The sequence below is a fragment of the Eulemur rufifrons genome, chromosome 7, assembly GCF_041146395.1.
Source record: "Eulemur rufifrons isolate Redbay chromosome 7, OSU_ERuf_1, whole genome shotgun sequence".
In the NCBI taxonomy this organism is placed as follows: Eukaryota; Metazoa; Chordata; class Mammalia; order Primates; family Lemuridae; genus Eulemur; species Eulemur rufifrons.
In genome coordinates this window covers 149,264,146-149,274,436 of record NC_090989.1, presented here as the reverse complement: position 1 = coordinate 149,274,436, position 10,291 = coordinate 149,264,146, and the positions used below count along the sequence as shown (strand labels likewise).

The following is a 10,291-nucleotide window of genomic DNA, read 5'->3' as shown; positions in this document are numbered from 1 at the left end:
TTAAAATCCAGAATATACAAATAACTCTTGCTAATAGACAAGGAATGGCAGCAAAGCCAATAAAAATGGTCAAAGATACGACAGATAATGTACAGAAGAAACTTAAAAGCCAATAAAATGCATAAAGAGATGTTCAAAGCCATCAGTAATCAGGGAAATGCAAAATGAAACAACCATTAGTGTCGCTTTACTTGTTAGACGAGCAAAGACTGGAAAGCAGCGACATGCCAAGCACTGGTAAAGATGTGGGGAGAGGACTCTCCATGCACAGCTAGTGGGGTAGACTGAACTCGTTTATATCTCCCTATAAGCCAGCATTTCTAGTTCAGATCTGTATGAGAATATTGCAGATTTATTTGCCAGAGTAGAGAGTTGGAGGCAATCCTGGAGCCCATTTCTGGGACAGTTAATATGTATAATAGAATGCGGAAGATACAATCTACAGAGTACTATGTAGCAGGTAAAACAAAAGGATTGAATATTCCAAATAGCGACATGGATGGTCTTGCAAGCCAAGTGCTATGTTTGTGAGAAACAGGAGGCTGCGTCTGGCTCCCACTCTCACAGCCTCTGCAGTACATTGAGCTCCACAGAGACAGCGCCAGGGCCAGTGAGAGCCGGACAGGCACTGGGTGAGTCTGTGCCTCACTGAGGAAAAATAACTAAACATGGGCAAAGTAGATCCTAAGAAGCCAAAGGCAAAATGTCATCATGCACACGCTTTGTGCAAACTTGCCGGGAGGAGCACAAGAAGCAGCACCCAGATGCTTCAGTCAACGTCTCAGAGTTTTCTAAAAAGTGCTCAGAGAGGTGGAAGACCCTGTCTGCTAAAGAGAAAGGAAAGTTTGAAGATACGGCAAAGGCAGACAAGGCCCATTATGAAAGAGAAATGAAAACCTATATCCCTCCTAAAGGGGAAACGAAAAAGGAGTTCAGGGATCCCAGTGCACCCAAGAAGCCTCCTTTGGCCTTTTTCTTTCTTTCTTTTTTTTTGAGACAGAGTCTCACTCTGTTGCCCGGGCTAGAGTGCTGTGGCATCAGCCTAGCTCACAGCAACCTCAAACTCCTGGGCTCAAGCAATCCTTCTGTCTCAGCCTCCCGAGTAGCTGGGACTGCAGGCATGTGCCACCATGCCCGGCTAATTTTTTCTATATATTTTTTTTAGTTGTCCATATAATTTCTTCCTGTTTTTAGTAGAGACAAGGTCTCGCTCTTGCTCAGGCTGGTCTCGAACTCCTGACCTCGAGCGATCTTCCCGCCTCGGCCTCCCAGAGTGCTAGGATTACAGGCGTGAGCCACCGCGCCCGGCCTGGCCTTTTTCTTGTTCTATTCTGAGTATCGCCCTCAAATCAACGGAGAACATCCCGACCTATCCATTGGTGATGCTGCAAAGAAACTGGGAGAGATGTGGAGTGACACCGCAGCAGGTGACAAGCAGCCTTATGTAAAGAAGGCTGCAGAGCTGAAGGAAAAGTACCAAAAGGATGTTGCTGCATACTGAGCTAACAGAAAGCTTGACACAGCAAAACAGGGAATCGTCAAGGCTCAACAAAGCAAGAAAAAGGAGGAAGAGGAAGAAGATGAGGAAGATGAAGAGAATGAAGAAGAGGAGGAAGAAGAAGAAGATAATGATAAATAAGTTGGTTCTAGCAGTTTTTTTTTGTCTATAAAGCATTTAAGTCCCCTGTACACAACTCACTCCTTTTAAAGAAAAAGTTGAAATGTAAAAAAAAAAAGAAAGAAACAGATATGATTTACCTAAATTAAAAATGCCACATGCAAAATAATAATACATATTTTCAAGACACATTAAAAAGAAAATGATACACATTTAAAAACCTTAGAATGGGACTTCTGCTTTTGGTCATGATGGAATAACTTGTATTGAATTTGTCTTTCCCTTGTAAACAATTATAAAACTGGACGAAATATGAGGCCGTCATGCTCAGATGTTTGGCCACAGGAAGCAGAAGACTCTTATCCTTGAGGAAAGGGACACCGTCCTGTGGTAGTGCAGAGAAGTAGAGCCCAGGCAGAGCAGGGGCCCAGCTGAGATGAGGAGGTGGAGACAAGACCTGGGATTCTGAAGCAGCTAGGATTTTTAGGGCAGCGTGCTGGAGAGGAGGCAGCTGCATAGAGAAGGGGCTCAGAAGTCTCCAAGGGGATTTTCTGTTGGGTCCTTGGCTGAAGGAAGGATTGTGCAAGAGGAAAGTAAGACTCCTTGAGGCATAACAGAGAGTGGCTGTTGGGGAGCTGGGAGCTGAATGGAGACACCAGGCTTTGCAAAGCTGGGAGGTGATAAAGTTCTGGCCCAGCCAGGGAGTAGATAAACTTCTCTGCCACATTCTATTAGTAAAAGCTATGCCCTAGGGCAGTGGTTCTCTAACATTGGCATGTATCACAGTCACCTGAAAGGCTTGCTAACATGCAGATTGCTAGATCTTATCCCCAAAGTTTCTGATTCAGTAGGGCTGAGAATTTGCATTTTCACAAATTCCCGGGTGCTGCTGCTGCTGTTGAGGATCACAACCCCAGAGTAAAGATAAGCCCTAAAACCAAAGTCAAAATTGAAGTAGACACACCCTAACTAAACATAAGTCTAACAGGACCAAAAGGGTGCACCCATGATTTGACAAAATCGACAGAATGAATGACAGTACCTTTTAAAGGAAGATGATAATCCCCTACAATGTATCACCCATAATACTTAGCATGCAATAAAAAAGTAATTGACATGAAAAGGCAGGAAAATTTGACTCATAATTTTAAAAAATAGCCCATAGAGACAGACCCCAAGAGAACTGGGAAGTTACAATTAGCAGTGAAGGACTTGAAATCAACTATTATAATCAAGGACTTAAAGAATTAAATGGTCATAATGAATGAACAGTTGTGAAATTTTAGTGGAGAAATGAAAACTGTGTAAAAGAAGCAAATGGAAATTCTAGAACTGCTAGCTGCAACATCTGAAATAAATAACTTATTGAAGAGTCTTAACAGCACAGGAGAGACCATAAAAAAAGGTCAGTGAGTGAATACAAATTATTGGGAAAAATTATTTTAAAAAGGATATTTGAAACAACATTAAGCACAAAGGTACTCCCTTTTCTGAGGGGGATACGTTCCAACATCACCAGAGGATGCCCAAAACTGCTGATAGTACTGAGCCCCACCCAAGTAATACCAAGATCACCTTTTCACTTAAAGGAAGCACTTCACAGCTTCTCTTTGGCATATGTGGATTGCCAGCATCACTGCTCTTGGGATAATTACTAAATAAAAAAGGGTTACTTGAACACAGACACTGTAAGACTGCAACAGTTGATCTGATAACCAAGACAGCTACTGAGTTACTAATGGGTGGGTAGTGAATACAGTGTGGATACACTGGATAAAGGGATGATTCACGTCCTGGGCAGGATGGACCAGGATGGTGCAAGATTTCATCACGCTACTCAGAATAGCACACAATTATTATGAATTGCTTATTTCTAGAATTTTCCAACTAATATTTTTAGACCACAGATGACCAGAGGAAAGCAAAACTACAGATAAGGGGGGACTACTGCATAACTGGAATCCCTGAAGGTGAAGAGAGAGAATTTAGCATGTACAAAAAAAGTTTTTGAAAAAATGATGGCCCCAAATTTCCCAATTTTGGGAAAAATCAACTTAAAAATCCAATGAATTCCATAAACCTTAAGCAGAATAAACAGAAATAAAGCCAAAAATGCTAAAAATGAGGGACAGGGACAATATTCCAAATAGCTAGAGGGAAAAAAAATGACACATTTCATAGGAGGTAACAATGATACAAGTGACTGCTAACTTTTCATCAAAAACAATAGTGTATGGATAACAGTAGAATGACATCTTCAAAATGATGAAAGAAAATATTGTCTATTTAGAATGCTCTGTCTGGAATCACTTCTCAGCCTTTTGGCTAAGGTCAAGTGCAGAATGCTCTATCTGGAAAAAATATCTTTCAAAAATGAGGGCAAAATAAAGACATAATCAAATAAATTAAAACTACCAGATTCTTTGCCAACACACCCATGCTCAAGATATGCTAAAAGATATTATTCAGGCTAAAGCAAATTAACATCAGATAGAAACTTGGGTAGTATAAAAGAATATCTTTTTTTCTCTTAATGTCTGTGTTTTAAATAGATTGTTCAAAATAAAAATAACAACATTGTATTATGGGTTTTCCATATATGTAAATGCAAAATACATGGTAAGAGCAATACAGAAGATGGGAGGAAGGTCTTACATTTTATATAAAGTGGTATGATATTAATCCTAAATAGTCTGTGATATATTGGGGAAGCATATTGAAATCCCTAGAGTGACTACATAAAAAATAATATAAAGAGGTATAGCTAAAAAGTCAATAGGGGAACTGAAAAGAAATATTAAATATTTTTTGAATAACTAAAAGAAGTCAAGAAAAGAGAAGAGAAAACATAGGACAAATAGAAAACAAAGTGTAAGGTAGCACGCTTAAACCCAATAACATGAATAATTACATAAAAATGTTAATAAACTAATTCATTTGAAAGGGATTGTCAGACTAGATGAGAAAGAAGATTGAACGCCATGCTTTCTATGAGAGATGCATTTTAAATTTAAAAAACAAAACAACACATATTTTGAAAATAAAAGGACTAAAAACGATATACAGTCATGCACTGAATAATGACATTTAAGTCAGCAATGGATTGCATATATGATGGTTGTCCCATAGGATTATAAGATTACAATGGAGTTGAAGAATTCCTATTGCCTGGTGACACCGTAGCTGTCATAACTTCATAGTGCAGCTTGTTACTCATGTTTGTGGTGATGCTGGCGTAAACAAACCTACTGCACTGGCAGTCACATAAAAGTATAGCACATACCTGTAGTACTTGATAATTATAATAAATGATTATGTTACCTGTTTATGTATTTACTATACTATAATTTTCATTGTAATTTTATAGTATGCTCCTTCTACTTGTTAAAAAAAGGAGTTAACTGTAAAAAAGACTCAGGCAGTCCATCAGGAGGTATTCTAGAAGAAGCATTGTTATCATAGGAGATGACAGCTCCATGCGTATTATTGCCCCTGAAGATCTTTCAGGGGGATAAGATGTGGAGGCGGAAGACAATGATATTGATGATCCTGACCCTGTGTAGGCCGAGGCTAAAGTGTGTGCTTGTGTCTTAGTTTTTAACAAAAAAGTTTCAAAAGAAACAAAAAAAATTTAAATAGTAAAAACCTTACTGAATAAGGATATAGAGAAAGAAAATATTTTTGTACAGCTGTCCAATGTATTTGTGTTTTAAACTAAGAGTTATTACAAAACAGTAAAAAGTTTAAAAAAATAAAAAAGTTTATGCAGTATTAAAGTTATAGTAAACTAAGGTTAATTTATTATTGAAGAAAAAATATTTTTTTGGTAGCCTCAGTGTACAATGTTTATAAAGTCTAGAGTAATGTACAGTAATGTCCTAGGACCTCACATGCACTCAGCACTCACTCACTGACTCACCCAGAGTAATTTCCAGTCCTGCAAGCTCCATTCATGGTAAGTGTTCTACACAGGTATACAATTTTTTATTATATTTTATACCACATATTTACTATACCTTTTTTATGTCTAGATATAATTAGGTACACAAATACTTACCATTGCTTTACAATTGCCTACAATATTCAGTACAGTAACATGCTGTATAAGTTTGTAGCCTAGGAGCAACAGGCTATATACCACATAGCCTAGGTGTGTAGTAGGCTATACCATCTAGGTTTGTATAAGTACACTCTATGCTATTCATGCAACAATGAATCACCTAATGAAGTATTTCTCAGAATGTATACCCATTGTTAAGTGATGCATGACTGTATCATGCTAAGAGAAAGCATTCAAAAGAGTGATATTAATATCAGAAAAAGTAAACTTCTACACAAAGGTTATTACCAGAGAAAAAGAGCTATACTTCTTAATGACAAAGGGATCAATTCATGAGAAAGATATAAGGGTCTTATACATCTTTCATATAATAGAGCTTGGAAATATATGAAGCAAAAACTGACAGAAATAAAGGAAGATGCAGACAAATCCATAATCATAGTTAGATATTTTAACAAGCCAATGTATTGTTCTATGTATCTGGCTGATAGAACAATAAGGCAAAAAAATCAGTATGGAATAAAAGATATAAACAACGCTAATGACGAACTTAACCTAACTGACATTTATTAAACATTATGATGCAGAATACATATTCTTCTCAAGTGGTCATAGAACATTAACTCATCTGGACCATATGTACACAGAATATTTACTAATATAGATCATTTTCTGAGCAATAAGAAGTCTCAATACATTTAAAATTATTTGAATCATATAAGTCACAGCAGAATTACATTAGAAATCAATAACAAATATATCTGGAAAATCCACAAATCTTTGGAAGCTAACAAAGTTTTAAATAATCCATGGGCAAAGAAGTCAAAAAGGAAATTAAAAATTATTTTTAACTGAATGAAATGAAAAAGTAACATACAATAATTTGTTAATTGCAGCAAAAGCAGTCCTTAGAGGAAAATTTATAGCTTTAGGTACCAATATTAGAAAAGATTACAACTAATTGATCACAACCAGTTACAGATCCCTTTGTTCCTTCTGCACTCCCACTGCTTCACTTGACTAGCCAAAATAAAATATAAAAAAGAAAAGAAAAGGAGGAAGATTTAAATCAATGACCACAGCTGCTTCCATTTTAATAAACTAGACAAAAAAACAAAACAAAACAAAATGTATCCAAAATAAGCAGAAAAAAGAGATAAGAAAGACCAGAGAAGAAATCAATAAAGAAAAATTAATGAAAACAAAAGCTGTTTCTTTGAAAAGATTAATAAAATCTTTAAATCATGCCTATGCTATGGGATTAGGAGGAAGGTCAGGGCTATGTGGATTTTTTAAAAGAAAGAAATAAAAAATTTAAGAAGAGAGGCGTGTTTCCCCCTTCCTGGTGCTAAGATTGTGCGCAGTGTGTCACATGCCAGCGCCTGGGACGAAGGACTGAGGGGTACTTGGCTGCTGCACAGAGTCTCTCACCACCGGTGGCAGTAGGGCCCTAGGCTGCATGTTCAGAACAACCGTGACTGCTTACTGAGGGGTTATGTGAAAAGAATCCATTGACAGCAACAAGAGCCAGCTTTCTCGTTATAAGAGAAGACAGTTTCACTATGAAAAGGGAGAAGAAGACCAGGAAGAACAATATTATGTTAGATTGGGATTGGAGATGTTGGCATGAACTCACTGCTTTAAATGTAATATATGATAGAAAGAGAGAGAGAGAGAGAGAAAATAGATAGATATATGTGTTTGTATATATGTGTGACTGTGTTTTTATGTACATATCTTTCCTAGCTCTGTACATGCAGAAGGCCCAGAAACAATAGTACTTCACTAGGAATGAGCATACATAGCAACCAAATCTTGATTTGTAAATACGAGTTTCAGCTACAAGAAGCCAGGCCGCTTGGAGATGTGTCTGTTTCTGTGGCTGGGGCAGGTAATATACAAAATGAACCTGAAATCTCTTGTGCCAAAAAGGAAGGAAGTGCTCAAAGAATGATGTAGACAGAACAAAGGAACATAGAACCCAGTTCCCATTAGACAAATCTGGGACAATGCGTGCATAATAATAAAAAAAAATTTGGCTATATACCATTGAATAAAAAAGGACTCCATGAGAACATGCTGATACAAATAAGCGAATGAATGAATGAGAGGAGGAGAAGAGAAGCTTTTACTTTACAGTAGGATGCACACTAATAATAGTCACTTATTGAGCACAAAATGCTTATAGTGGAGAAACCTGGTAGTTTCTAAACAAGTGATAAAGTTTAACATCTCCAGTCGTAGGGATGGTTGGAATCAAGTGTGTTCTGATAGCATGCACTGAAAACACAGCATCAGTTCTCTGAGATTCCTGCCCTGGTTGCATAATCTGAATCTAATCATCAGGAAATATTAGTAAATCCAAATCCAGAAACCGTCTACTGTGTAGCTGTGGAGTTCATAAATGTCAAAGTCATGAAAGACAAGAAAAGCTTGAGGAAATGTTCCTGATTGAAGGAGACTAAAGACGCAGGCAGGTAAGTAAAACAAGCCATTCTGGGTCCTGGGACCGTAAAGGACATTATTTGCAAAGTGGGCAAAATTGGAAAGAGGGCTACAGATTATATGTTGATACTGTCAGTGTCAGTTTCCGTTTTGGTTGGAGTGCATCCTCGTTGCCAGTAAATACATTCTGAAGGGGCAAAGGGTGATGAGACATTGTATTTGTACCTTGCTCTCAAATGGTTCTGTAGAAAAAAATAGTATTTTTTAAATTTATCTATCTATCCATCCATCCATCTATCTGGAGAGAGAGAATGATGAATTTAAGGCAAATGTGGTAAAATGCTGATGATCAGGGAGTCTGGATGGGGGAGAGGGGAGCAACCTTCCTGTAAGGATGAAATGGAAAAATCAATGGGGACAACAGTAACGCCGAGGTTGGGGCAGGACCAGGGCGTGGCAGGGGAGGGCAGGGGCAGTCAGGGGAGCTGGAGTGCCTTGGGTGGCCAAGGAAGGGCACCGGCAGATGTCTCACGGGATAAAGTTGGGGGAAGACTGCCCCAGCCCCTTTGCTTTATTTCATTTAATCCTCAGAACAGCCCTGTGAGGTAGACACTGGGCTCATCCTCACTCTGTACATAAGGAAATCAGAGGCTCAGAGAGACACTCATTACTTTGAAAATGGAATGGGGGATTTCGTGAAACCTTCCACGTTATATCACTGTGGATGATATTGTTTTCTGATGCAGTTTTATTAAAATAAGACCAAAGCAGTAGACAAGTATTTCTTAATTCATTTAAGCCTCCTCCTTTGCACACGGCAGAGAGAGCGACACCCACCTGGACTCCCCAAGCCTATGTTTGTCCACATTTTCTGTATGGCATTGTAAGCCCCAAGGCGGCGTGACTTCCTCCTCACCAGACAAAAGTTTTCTAGACCATCATGGCACCAGCTTCTTTGTACAAAGATAACATGTGGGCACAGTCAGTCCCTGCCTGAGGGGGGAGGGTGACTTGGTATGAGTACAACTCTAGTGTCCAAAAAAAGGAGAGAGGTTAGCCCAATGGTGTCGCTGTGTCCATAAGGTGGGACACCTATTAGTCTAGGGTGTCTTCTGATTGATGGATTTCTTCCTTCCCTTTGCTGCCCGAGCACCGTGACCTCCGCAGCGGCCCCACCCATTCCACCTGGGCCCAGTTGGCATCTCTGTGCCTGTCTGCCTCACTGAGCTGAGTGCTCGGCAAGAACAGACACTCCTCACACATCGATGACTCCCAGGGTTCAAGAGCTCCCTTGGAATGGAGCCACCAGTGCTGGGTTGGACTGATCTGTGCAAGCAGTAATAAGGAAATGGGGGGGTAAATTAGGGTGCATCCCTGCCATAGCTTCAGTGCAGGCACCAAAAACAATGCTTTGAGATGGTTTATTGACATGGAAAAGTGATCACAACATACTTCTAATTACAAACAACACAACGGTGAGTACTACTGAAGTCCATTTTTGCTATAATCATAAATATGCACGGAAAAAAACAAACTAAAAAAATACATCCACAAATGCATAATGGTTGTCTTTGGGTAGTGGGATTATGGATGATTTTTGTTTGTCTCTTCTTTGTATTTTTAAGCTTTTTTAGAAGTAATTTTTGTTATTGGGAAAATTGTTTTTAAAGAAATATATGTCTCAGGGAAGAAAAGAGAACAAAGACATAAATAGGGGGTCCTAGGTTAGAGATGAAGTTTTGAGGACAATTTGGATAAATAAGCTACTTTGAGTTAAGGGCCCTCTCTGTCTCCTCCATCAAGATACTGAGTCCTCCCGCCCAGCTCCTGCAAGGTTGGGTGTCTTCCTGGTAGATACTTTTCTCCCTGTCAGCTCCAAACACAGCCAGCTTGCACGACAGGTTATTTGTTGCTGATAGGTCCAAGGGGGAAGTCAGAACTCTCTGCTCTATAAACCAGAAGACTTGGATGGAGAGCCAGAAGAAAGAAACTCAACCCTACTTCCTTTTGCCTGTTATTAATTTCTGCCATAAAGCAATCAGAATTTACCTACACATCACCCAATTTGCAGGGAAGAGAGATTCAGAAAAAAAGGAAGAGAGATTCAGAAAGAAAGGAATGGTAAATGGAAATTAGGAGTCCCTTCCCTTTATGGCTATTTCAACAAG

At 38.9% G+C, this 10,291-nt stretch overlaps 1 pseudogene; it reads left to right on the top strand.

Annotated features, from left to right (window-relative positions):
* Positions 1–668: 668 nt before the first annotated feature.
* On the top strand, positions 669–1,639 carry LOC138386820 (high mobility group protein B1-like; annotated as a pseudogene).
* Positions 1,640–10,291: the final 8,652 nt, after the last annotated feature.